The 13,393-nt window shown below is 34.2% G+C and overlaps 1 pseudogene; it reads right to left on the reverse strand.

Annotated features, from left to right (window-relative positions):
* Window positions 1–10,516: 10,516 nt before the first annotated feature.
* LOC100728397 (olfactory receptor 51G2-like) lies at window positions 10,517–11,450 on the reverse strand (annotated as a pseudogene).
* Window positions 11,451–13,393: the final 1,943 nt, after the last annotated feature.

Genomic DNA, 13,393 nt, shown 5'->3' on the forward strand with positions numbered 1-13,393 from the left:
CTGGAGCTCTATTCTCCTCCTGGCCCACGTTGCAGTCGCTTACCAAATTCACCTTTTTAATGCAGTTCTTGAAATATTAGCCAGAGCAACTAGACATGAGAAATAAATGAAAAAAAATATGATTAAAGAAAGAAGTGAAATTATCATTAGTTGCAGATAACATGATAGTCTACACAGAAAAAAACCAAAAACTCCACCAATATACTCCCAGAATTAAAAGTCAAATTGAGTAGCATAGCAAGATACAAAGTCAACATTATAAATCAGTATCACTCTTGTCTAAGAATAATAAACTCACTGCTATGGCTTGCATCCAGAAATCCCTCAAACCCTCATGTACTCATATGTGGGGTTTTTGGAGGTGACTACATCATGCATGTGTGTGTGATACTGGGTTAATGAGCTGATGGGTTAACAACAGGATGTGACATTGATAGGTGAAGCCTAATGGAAAGATATGAGCATAGATTAGAGGATGTATATCCCAGCCTACCTTGATCTGTGCTGCTTCCTTCCTGCCATTCCATGGACAGTTTGTTCTCTGCCATGTCCCTCCCATACCACCCAACCTTGGTACCAGCCAACTACAGACTTAAACCTTTACAAACCACAAGCCAAAATATATCTTTCATTAACTTGTTGGTATTGAGAATTTTGTCCTAAAAACAAGAACATAACTAAAACATTCAGCAAGAAAGAAATTAGAGGAACGTTACTTTTCCTAACAGCATGAATTAAAATGAAATACTTAGGAAACAATCTAACCAAGGAAAAGAAAGATCTCTACAATGAAAGCTACAGTATTCTGAGAAAGGAGATAGAAGAGGAGATGAGAAAATAAAAAGATATCCCCTGTTCCTAGAAAGGGAGAACCAGTATAGCCCAAATGGCTACACTTCCAAAACTGTTGTACAAACTTATCACAATCCCAATAAATACCAATAGTACAAATTTAGATAACACACTTGTGAAATTCATATGGAATCAGAAGAGACCTGAAATATCAAAAGGAATCCTAGGTGACAAGGCAGGAGTCATGGAAAACCAGAAAAAAATTTTTTTTTCATGGACTTATTTCTTTCTTTTTTTTTTTTTTTTTGCTTCTTTCTTTTGTCTTTCTATTCTTTCTTCACTGGATTTTTGTGGGTTAGGGGATTTTTTTTCCTTTTTTTTTCCTTTGTGTCTATTTCCTTTTAAATATTTTTACATTTTATTCTGTTTTCTTTTTCTCTTACTCTTTTTTCTGTTAGTGTGGAAATAAATACTATGGAAATAAACCCATATATGGTATACCAGGACAACTCAAATAGATTCTTGAATCTTCAGCCAAATAATTCACAACAAAGATGTCAAAAATAAAACACTGGAGAAAAGTTAGCCATGTCAGCAAATGTTGCTGGAAAAGCTGGATATCTACATAGAGATTTTGAAAATCAATTTCTATATCTAATGTTGTCCAAATTAGATCAAATAAAAATGGATTAAAGAAGTTATTGTGAAGCCTGAAACCCTGAGACTACTCTGACTTAAATAAAACTCAAAAAGCTCTGAAGCCAGAAGCAAGATTTGGCAAACTCAATTACAACAAATTTTAAAAAGTTCCTATAAAGCAAAGAAAATAATGAACAGATTGAAAAGACAAGCCTTGAAGTGAGAAAAAATCTTTGCTAACTACTTATTCACAGAAGAATATTACATCTAGAATATCTAAAGAACTCAAGTAATATTAGATTAATAAATAATTCATTCAAAACAAGATGGTGAGGGCATTACAGGATTCTTGTTTAGACTGATTTTCCTCTATTCTGCTTTGCTTGATAGTACCAAGATCAAAAGTATAGGCATAACTGTGAAGACAATAAGAATCATTATAACGTCCATTCGGATTGACTATTATTTTCTTTTAAAATCCTGTAATGTTGCCAATGCTTTGGTTTTACTCTTTACTGTGTAGTTCAATTTAATTATAACTGCCAATTCTTCTTAAAATAACAAGATGCAGTATGGTAATCATTGTTGATCACCTTATATTTTGTTTTTTACATTATCTATTATGTCCATCCTTTTGATTTGACTGACTCTGTTCTGATATGTAACATTTGGTTTTACTCTCTTCAAAACAAGTAATAAGAACTGTGCTGAGTAATAAAACCCAAAATGTAATTGTCATTCTAAAAAAAAAAAAAAAAAAAAAAAAAAAAAAGAAAGAAAGTGCTCTAAAGGTTATAACTGCATATATGTTTAAGTGTATAAGATAGATAAACATATTACTGTTTTTTGGATCACTGAACAAAACTGTTTGCACTCTCATTGTTTGAAAGTCCACTTTATGTGCTTCAATTTTGTAACTCGAACAACTATTTCTAAGATGAGAATATGTAATCTATTAACTAGTGATTTCTTACTGTTTATTTTATATTACTTGTACCCTTTTTCCGTTTTATTTTCCTTTTTCTCCTTAAATTAAAAAAATACATAATTAATTTAAAGTGGTAAGTGATTTTAGTGAACACTTCTTAAAAGAAGGAATACAAGCTCCCAGAAACATTTGAAAACATGCTCAATATTCATGGGCATTGTTTGTGACCAGGTAAAAGAGTACAACCTCTGTGGACTTCATAATTTAACTTTTATATGATTAATAGAAAACTTTAAATGTAAATTTTGTTAGTCAGCAATAATAGCAGTACTCTTAATGTGAATTTTGAAAACATCACAGTTCAAAAGATGAAATATAATTATGGAAAATAAAATATCAAAGCTTGAGATGGGTTAATAATTTTTTTTCTAAAGTTCTAATTTGAAAGAAGAGAAACCTTATTAAAATATGACATAGATTAGATATAAAATGTGTATAAAATCTGATGATCACTACTACTTAAAAAATCATCCACAAAAACATCCACATCCATGTCTGAAAGAACTGACAGACCAATCACTGACCTACATGAGCAATGGATCCAATTCCTTGAAGATTTTAATAAACTTCTTGCCTAGATAGTTTGTGTTTTAATTTTGTACTCACATAAGGCTTGATGTTTGCATTTCTTTGTGTTTGGATATATATATATATATATATATATATATATATATATATATTTTTTTTTTTTTTCTGTCTCACTTATTATATGGTCTATCATGCATTGTCTACCTTTTCACATCAGCTGTTATGTTATTTGATACAGATAAAACACTGAAAACATTTTTTCTTGCTAAATGAATGACTCAGCTGGGATATAACTCAGTGACACAAGTGCCTGTCTGGCAAACACAAGTTGCTGAGTTCAGTTCTTGGTACCAAAATAAAAAAAAAGAATTAATGAAGTTTGATGATAAAATTTAGGTATTCACCTATACAAACTGCATTAGTTGACGTTGAGAAGCTTGCATCATTTGCAAGAAAACAGATGCATCTTAAGACCATAATGCCAAATGAAATAAATCAGATGCACAAATTTAAATATTCCATGGTTTCTTTTATGTGAGAAAACCAAAACATAATCAAAAAGCAAAATAAAAGATACATAATAGAAAGTAGGGTGACAGAACTTTATTAAAGGAGGAGATCAAGATATGCTGTGGAGGAAGAGAGATGGGAGGGGAAGGGCCTGAATAAAGGAACCAAGATACATGATATTAAGGGCTGGTGATTTAGCTCAGCGGCATAAGTGCCTGCCTCAAGCAGGCAATCGTGAGTTCGATCCCTGGTCCCGATAAAAACGAAAAAAAAAAAAAAAAAAAAAGATACATAATAATACCTGTACCAACTCCATATGCAGAATATAAACATGTACTATAAAAAGCAAAATAAAAAGAGGGAACCAGAATCCATCCCTATTGCTCAGCTGAGGCTCTTTTTACAGATAATTCACTATAGAGCAATTAACAACTCAGAGTCCCATTATATAAATTTATAAAATATTTTATTCCCCCATTTAATTAGTAGATGTATGTGAACATAGCAAATGCATTCATTGTTGGAACTGCGACATACACAAATGACATCTTGATCCTATTTACCTTTTCTTCCCCTCCTTTCTCTCCCATTGTTCTCAGCCTCAGATGCGTTTCCCCCATTCACAGTCTAAATACTCATTGTGATACTTTGGTTTTACAATGATTTCTACAACTCATACTGATATCATTTAAGTATCACTGAGAAGCTTAGGTATAGTGAACTAAATATAAGAAAATGTGACAGCTTAGAAATGAATAATGACAAGAAAAGACCTGACTATGGTGATACCAAGAAGGAAATATAGTCTCAGAGGTCAAAAGACAAATCACAAAGAGAAAATTGGAATTACAAAGGGAAAACTTGCTCATGGAGAGCTGGACAAATGGGAGAATCACAATTGCTGCTTGATACAAATCATAGCAGTAGGATATGTACTTTTTTTGCATATTTCCAGTATCTTACCCTTTGTTATAATTCACATCTTGTTGGTACAACTGCATAACAGAGTCTAGGTTGTTTACACAGAGGGTTCTTCAGCTCATCTTTCTGGAAACAAGAAAGGTCAAGAGTGACAGCAGTCTCTGCTTGCCATCTGTTGTCAACCTCCTTTTTGCATTATAAAATGGTGGAGAGCATCACATGGAAAATAAAGCAAGTTTGTTTTTTATGAAAAAATCAATATATCTTACGATGATGCATGAATTCACTGACCCACTAATCCTCTAATTTGCTCATTCTCGCACATTTAGTTCATATTTTTCTGCATTTAAATCAGAGCTTTGAATTATAATTTACTCAATATATTACTTTTCCTACTAAAAACATACAGTGATTCCCTCAAAAAAAAGTAATTTTGCAAATTTTAGAGATACATTTATTCACTCACAGATTATGTAAACCACTAGTGAGAAAAAGCACATACTTTTAGTTTCTTTTATTTTGAACTTCTGAAATTCTTACACAGCTCATTTTCATTCAAACAAAATGTTTACTTAAAATGAAAGTAAAATCATTTTCTCAGCATCTGAAGATTAGTCTCCAAAGTCCAAGGGGCATCTCCTATACGAGGAATTTCACTGTTGTCATAAGACATACTCCTACTTTGAAGAATCACCATTGTAAGACTGAGCTCTTTAAAAATGAAACACAGCCATGGCGGTGCACATCTATAGTCTCATCAACTAGGTAGGTAAGAGAAATAATTGAACATAAGAGTAGGAGATCATTGTGGGCAACATAGACTTTTGATCAAAACGAACAAAAACTTCAGTTTTAATGAACAGTTAAGGTCTAATTTTTGAATCTCAATATTATTAATGTTGACTTCACTTGTTTTCAGTATTATTTGTGTGACTGTAGTACCAAAAAGCTATGGCACTAGAATGTTGGAGATTCTAGTAACTGCAAGGTTTGTGTTTAATGATAGATAAAATACTGATGATGCTGGTAACGATAATACAGTGATAATGTTTAAATAGGAAAATATTCCTTAACAAAAGTCTAAATATCTTTCTTTTGATACCTGTGTTAAACGACATGGCAGAAAGTTGTTGTGTTATAGTGGAAGAAAATTGTTTATTGCTGCCCTAAAAAATGCAAACACAAGGAATAAATAGAAAAGTTCCTGTAACAGATTGAATGTAACATTTTGATCAGGAAATTGTTGAAAAGTGCTCCACTATCCAATAAATGGCTACTTAGAATTCATGACAGTAAAAAGACTGTGAACAAGATGATGATAAAACCAATGTACTTAGGACCATAAAAATGAAAAAATGGGATGGGATCATGTATTAATGTATGCATAGGAAGAATAAAAAAGGAGAGAACAAGGGTAACTTAAACAAATTAGTTTTTAACTTAGTATCATTTCATTGTGAAAGTACAGTAACTAGCCTCATATGTGTGTCTGACTTAGAGAAGTGAGATGCAGTCTTCATTAGGTTTTATGACTTCAAAATAATACTTGCTGAGTAGCTGCAAAATGTAAGCATCCTAAAAGAAAGCAGGTTGAAATGTAATTAATAATCTATGTATTAGGAAGTACACACTATGACTAACATTTCATAGGATAAATTCTTTTTTGAAACAATGTATATCTTGTAGTCTTGGAGTTATTCCATATAATATACAGATAATTTTGATCTTTGGTATTTGGATGGCTATTTCTGTGAAACAAAGTACACTGTCAGTATTTCTTGTTCATGTTTTGCATGCTTCAACATAGCCTCTCCTAACATCCTCTATTTTAGTATTATAATACATAATTGGGATAAATAGGAAAGTTTGGTTTCATTTTGTGAAGTAGCATTAAGCAAAATGTTGGTGTATTGAGTGAGACAAACATTGAATTAAATAATAAATAAGAAGGAAAAATGAGTTTTAAATCCTTGTAATCACCCTTGGAATTGTTATATCAAATAACAATAATATTAATTGCTACAAAGATAGCTTTCATGTTAACATTACAGATCTCTAACTAAAAAATCATTACTGTAAAAACAGAAAAGTTCAATAAAATAATACATTTAGTCATTCTTTTCCCCTCAAAAATAGAGTATTACTTCATTGTTTTAAAATTAATTTGTCTAGTACATGGCAGCTATTGCTTTCATGTTCTAAACTTACTTTATGTATAGAAATATGAATATTATCTTCTACATCTTCTTGGTATACACAACTGGGACAAGGAGATGCATCACAAAAGGAAATTAGAAGTCCACAGCATATAGATGGGAAAGGGAAGCTTGAGCAAATATGAACAGTGAAGCAGGATTTTGCTTGTGAAAAAGAGAACCACAGAGGATGGATAGTGACTGTTGAGTGCCTTGAAGTGCAAACAATAAAAATGCAATGGTCAATACAGACATTAGGATCACCACATTGAAAAAACATGGCAAAAAAATCAAATCTCACTTCAGAAACTACCAGAAACTGAGGTTACATACAATAACATTCTGCTGTACGGAGAAGAACCCAGCTCCAGAATGACATGATTTGCATGGAATAAAATGAAGAGCTTGGTGCAAAGCTATTTTCACTTAACGTAAGATATTATGTATTTATTTATTTTAATTGATTAATTTGTTTTTGTTATGATGTTTTTCTCTTAAATATTAAAATTTTATTGATATATGTTCGCAATACATAATAATTATGTTCATTGTAGGGAATTAGTACATGTACACACCACCTCACAATTCATTTTTCCCTTTCCCTCCATCCTTTTATTTTGCCACTCAGATTCATTTATTCTTACTAAGTTAACTATCATATATACAGATTAAGAAACAGTAATATGCCAAAAATATATAAAACACAACATACCTTTATAATAAATCAGGATACACTAGACACATTATTTACACATGTTGTTCAAACTGTATTATGGTGCCTATTTTTCTCTTTGAACCCAACTGTCTGTCATTTATTTCACACTTTATTTGTATATTTGTTCACATGACAGAAACTTAAGCTTGTGTATCTGATTTATTTCGCTTAACATTATGGTCTCTAGATAATCCATTCTCCCATAGATGAGTCAAGTTTATCATGCTTTATGAGGTAATATATATATATATATATATATATATATATATATTACCTCATATATATATATATATATTACATCATATATATATATTACGTATATATATATTATGTATATATATATATATATATATAGTGTACCTATTAATAAAATATCATGATACATATTTAAACATTATATACTATTTAAATCAGATTAAATACATAATTTAAAACATAGAAATGTATATTTTGGACCTCACCTACATACTAGTTATGGTAGGGATTTCATCTACCCCTCATAAAATGACTAATGCAGAGTGAATAATTTCTCATGTTTTATTTGTTTCAATCTAAATTAGAGGAATGTTTATTCCATGCTGGTTATTTTCCCCACATATATAGGTTCAGCTATTTTTCAATCTTAACATTAATTAACTAACTAAATTACTTACTTATTTATTGAGACAGATTCTCACTGTATAGTGCATGCTTGTCTTGAACTCACAGTAATCCTGCTGCTTCAGTCTTCTGATTACTATTAACTTTATTTTAAATATTCACTATTTAAATTATATTTTACTGAATCAGCATTGTCAGATTTACACTTTGAAGTTTAGTAGTAATGAATGTGTTGTTATATTACACTTTGGCACAAACACATTCTGTAACAGGCTACACAAAAATGTTTTCTAAAGTGTGTGTTTCCACTGAAAACTTGGGAGATATCAGAAATGCTATAGTGTGTTAGGTTTCAATATTTAGTGACATTATAGAAATCAATTGGAGTGTGAACAACTGGGCATGCTGAGGTACATTAGTAACCTTCACTCTGGGAAGCTGATTGAAAAAAGATTTCAAGTTGGAAGTCAACCCATGCAACTAAGTGAGATTGTCACAAAATAAAGCACTGCAAAAATAAAAGACTGGGGATGTAGCTATCTGAAGGTCACAGGCTCAGTTCACAGTGTCTAAGACAAACAGGTACAAACTAAAATGTGGGTTGTTTAAGCATTTCATATTTGTATTTATATATTTCCTTTAAAAAGAGTTATTGTGTGGCTTTCTAAAATGAACATTATGAAAGTTATCAGATAATTTCTGTTAAGATATGTATTTGTTGTAATATAAAAAAATTTATACTTGCCTTGAAATAAAGCAAAATTTAAATCATATACAAGTATATAAATGTGTGTATTAAAACTAGAGATCAAAATTGTAGAATATTGAAGAAATCACTATTATATATGAAATAAGGGTGATAGAAAAATGTATGCCTTATTATCAAACTAATTTTTATGGTTCATTTTATAAACAATATCAATAAATTATAATTTTAGCTACCATTAGAAATGTACTAACATGATGATCTTATTACTGCAATTTTTTTTCCTTAATTTGTTGTAGGTTTAGAGATTTAAACCACAATATTTTCTTCCTCTCTTTCTTTTGTTCTTTTTTTCTTTCTCCCTCCCTTCTCTCTCTTTCTCTGTCTCATTGTCTCTATACCTGTCTCTGTCTCTGTCTCTCTCTCTCTGTGTTTCTGTCACCATCTTTGTCTCACTCTTTTCTTTCTTCTTTCTGAAATAGAAGAACATTAAGAACAATTGGTTGCACTCAAAGGCAGTATTTTGAGATAAGACTCGCAGACTTATCTTACAACTCTTCCACTCATGATGCTTTTGTTTTTTAACTTCTTAGAAACTGATATTCAATTCTTAGATAAATAAATGGTTTGGCATTATTTAGTAAATACTCATGGGGAACATATGTTTTTGTAAGAATTTAATGTTAGGGATTTGGAACTTAGGACTCTGGGAAGCCAAGCCAGCACCTTCCCTCCCTGGTAAGCGGTGGTAGTGTGGCCCACTGCAGCTCTTCCAGGGGGAGAACTAGCAGTGTCTCCTGAGATCCATGCCATGTTGGAACTTAGGACTCTGGGAAGCCAAGCCAGCACCTCCCCTCCCTGGTAAGCGGACGCAGGGTGGCAGACTGTAGCCCTTCCAGGGGGAGACCCAGCAGTGTCTCCTGAGATCCACGCCATGAGGACACTGTGAAAACAAATGACCATTCTGCCCACTGTTTAGCAATAGTGAACCTACTGCTACATGGCCTAGAGTCAAATATCCCACTTCCCCTATCCTCCTTCTCCCCCCCCCCACGCATTAGCAAATGGGAACCAGAAATCTGAGCATCTCCTGGGAGGTTGACCATAGAAAATAAGGGGGACTTCCTTCCACCATTTCTTTGAAGGCAAATATTTTTATTACTGTTTTGTTCTTTTCTGATTAATGGTACTGCTCTATTCAATATTCTGTTTTGATAAGTTCTATAGTGTTCTATATTTCATCTCTTTTGATATACAGGATTGAAAAAACAACTATTATAAAGATAACAAAATATACTGTGATACCTATTACTGTTATCCCAGTAAACTGCTGTGAAGTTCTGTACCAATTTCCTGTACGATCTTAGGTGGCTTTATTCTGAGTTTTTCTGTTGTATACTTTCAAAATAAAAAAAAAAAAAAAAGAATTTAATGTTAGGATTTTTCTGTGGTAAAGAATATAACAGTAATCTCTGATGTCATGATGATTATACTGAACTGGAAAGTAAGTTTTATGAGCAATCTCACCCTAACTGAACAGTTGTGCCAAGCAAAATTCCTCTTCCCTTTCCAAGACAATAGCATCTTAAACTTGTTTAAACTGTTGGGCATTTTTTATACACTTGGACACACTCTGAATTCTTTAATCCAAATAGTAGCCTCCAATACAAAAATCAGAAATGGTGAAATTCATCTACCAAACACAGACAGCAATTTAATTATCTTTCTATTGCAAAAATTTTGCAGAGTTGAATATGACATTATTTCCTCGTTAGATGTTTAGTATCTTCCCATTAGAATGTGGTATTGACTAGTTCTCTACATAACCTATTCAGTGTGAAATTACTGATTAAACCACCTTTGTGAATATCAACATCTTCACTTCATCAGTTGAAGTTTAATTTTGATCTTTATTTTTTCTGCTAGCTCCAGAGCACCAGAAAAGATGGCCGAATCTTCACCCTGATCTGGCCTGTCTTGATAGTGTAAACAATGGGGTTGACCAGTTGGGGTAAGAGATAGTGGAGGTAAAAGAGCAGCACCTGGCTGGCTGGATGGGGAGGCCCACTTCCAGGATCAGTGGGAACAGAGAGGCCAATGGGTGGGATGTAGAAGAGCAGCACAGCACAGATGTGTGAGACACAGGTGTTGAGGGCTTTGAGGTGCTCAGCCTTGGAGGCGATGGACAGCACTGTCTGGAGGATCAGCACATAAAGAGAGGACAATGAGCACGGAGTCCAAACCCAGAGTGGAGATGACTACAAGCAGGCCATAGGAGCTGTTGACACGGGTGTCAGCAAAGGCCAGCTTCATGACATCTGGGTGCAGGCAGTAGGAGTGGGACAGCAGTTGGTCCCAGCAGTAAGGCAGTTTCTTCAGCATGACAGGGGCTTGGATGTGCAGACAAACACTTCACACCATGATGGCCAAACACAGGCTGGCAATGCAGGCGCTGTTGAGGATGGTGCCGTAGCGCAGGTGCTGCTGATGACCACAAAATAGTCAAAGGCCATGGTCAGCACCACAGAGGATTCCATGAGGGAGAATGTATGGATGAAGAAGAGTTGGGCCACTTCCACCGCCACTTCTCTGACACCCAGCATGTAGATGGAGAGCATGCTGGGCAGTGTGGATGCAGACAGGCCCAGGTCGGCCATTGCCAGCATGAACAGAAAGTAGTACATGGGCTGGTGCAGGGAGGGCTCTGAGTTCACCACCACCCAGGATCAGGCTATTTCCTGGCAGAGAGGACACATACATGGCGCACATAGGTATGGAGATCCAGACGTGCACATCCTCCAGGCCTGGGAGGCCCTTGAGGAAGAAGGAGGTGCCAGTGTGGTTGGAGCAAGGCATGATGGCCCTGGGAGTCATTGTTCCCTGCAGAAACACAGACGTGGCCTCAGATGAGCTGCTGAGTTAGAGCAACTGTAAACCATCACTGTGCAAATTACAAAGGCTTCCAAGTGGCTTCTAAAATGGTTTTCTATATATTTTGTTATTTGTTTGTATGTGTATCTTTGTTGTATCTTCATTTGTTTGTAATATTGAAGATTTAATCCATAGCCTTCACATAATACTCTGCTCTAACCTGTTCTGTTTGTTTGTTTGAAAATTTTTGATAGGGTTTTCCTATTTACTAAATTTCATAGATTGGGCTTGATTTTGTGATCCTTTTGCCTTAACTTCCCACAATTCTGAAATTACATAAATGTATTATCCAAAGGTTTTATAGACTTAAATTTAACCCTGTATTCTCTAGGTTCAAAAATAACGTTCATATAAAAATGTATTTGTGTGATGATTAGAAACAATTTTTATATGCAATAAGTTTGGCTCAAGAGCCACGAGATAAAATTTAACCTAAAATCAGTGTTTGAAATCTAGAAAGTGATTAAAGCAGTAGTGTTTCTACTTTTTATTACACTATAAAATGAACTCTGGATTCTGCTTATATTTAGTACATGTTGGTTATTGAGACTAAGGATTCACTCTATCATAGTCATACAAGGATTTATATATGTTGGTCTTTCCCCTACTGTTGTTTCCAATACAGCCATTGTATCTGATCTGGGTCCACAACACTGATGTTCTCCCTTCTTAGCAATATTTTCACACTGCCTGTCTATGCTGCTTCTCAGGTCCAGGAATATAGCTCAGGAGCACTCTGCCAGATGGAAAGTCTGAGGTGCTGAGTTTGATTCCCAGTACTCACAAATATAAAAAATACAGATTCTTCAAATTAGTGAATATAAAAATTTTCCAGAGGTACATTTTTCACAAGTAATATAATGCAAAACAGACCAATTTTCCTTGCCATGTGAGATCACTATGTAAGCACATATATACAAGGTGTTCACATGTTGGAGACCACTGCAAAGCAGCTCTGAGCAGGATTTAAAATTAACTAATTGGATTTCTGTATATCTGTGAGTCTGTCCTAGGCCTAGGCCCCTTGCCTGGCGATGGGAGCTGATTCATAGTAAGTGAACCTCTATGAATCACTGGTCCTGGCTGAGGCCTGTAGTTGCCTGTGAGGCCAGAGATACCTCAAAAGGCAAGATAAAGCCACAGCTGAGGACACCTGGCTAAAACACCAATTAAGCAGATAGAGACTGAAGCTGAAGGCATCTGAGTCCTACAGTTTCACTCCTACCGTGAACATCATTCTGGATATAAGACGCTTTTCCTAAATTGGCATAATTTACTACTTGGAGAAGTCTTTGAAATGATACCCAATGTCCTGCTCACTTCCTATGCTTTCCACAGTTCTCTGCTATTTGTTTGGACATAATAAATAAGAGAAGTCCAGAGAAGTGTTTGTCTTAGCCCTCAGAGGCTAAAAGGTTTTGATCCTCCTGGAGCCTTAAAATCATACCACTTTCCTCATTTATCAAAGCCTTCACCATACACTCCTTTGGGAGATTGGGATCTAGGTCAGGTTCTGGTATTCAAATATACAATTTAAAATGTCATGCTATCGCAAAACTAATTTATGTTTTATCCATAAATCACCAGGGATTTAGCTAGTGGCATAAGCGCCTGCCTGCCAAATTCAAGGTAGTGAGTTCAATCTCCAGTACCAAACAAAAAATATAACTCACTCTCTTGTTAGCTATGTGTGTGATACCTTATTAAATTGTTTCTTAACTCATAGGTTATTGAACAGATACCTATGTAGAAACAAGGACACAATATGTATAAATACCCTTTATATTCTGTCATGGTTTTTGTCTATGTCCCCCAGGTCTCATGAGTTTGAATTGTGCATTTGTTATTCATTCAGTGTCTAGTGCTTG

The sequence above is a fragment of the Cavia porcellus genome, unplaced genomic scaffold (assembly GCF_034190915.1).
Source record: "Cavia porcellus strain 051 isolate PalLab524CR breed Dunkin Hartley unplaced genomic scaffold, mCavPor4.1 scaffold_9, whole genome shotgun sequence".
Taxonomy (NCBI): domain Eukaryota; kingdom Metazoa; phylum Chordata; class Mammalia; order Rodentia; family Caviidae; genus Cavia; species Cavia porcellus.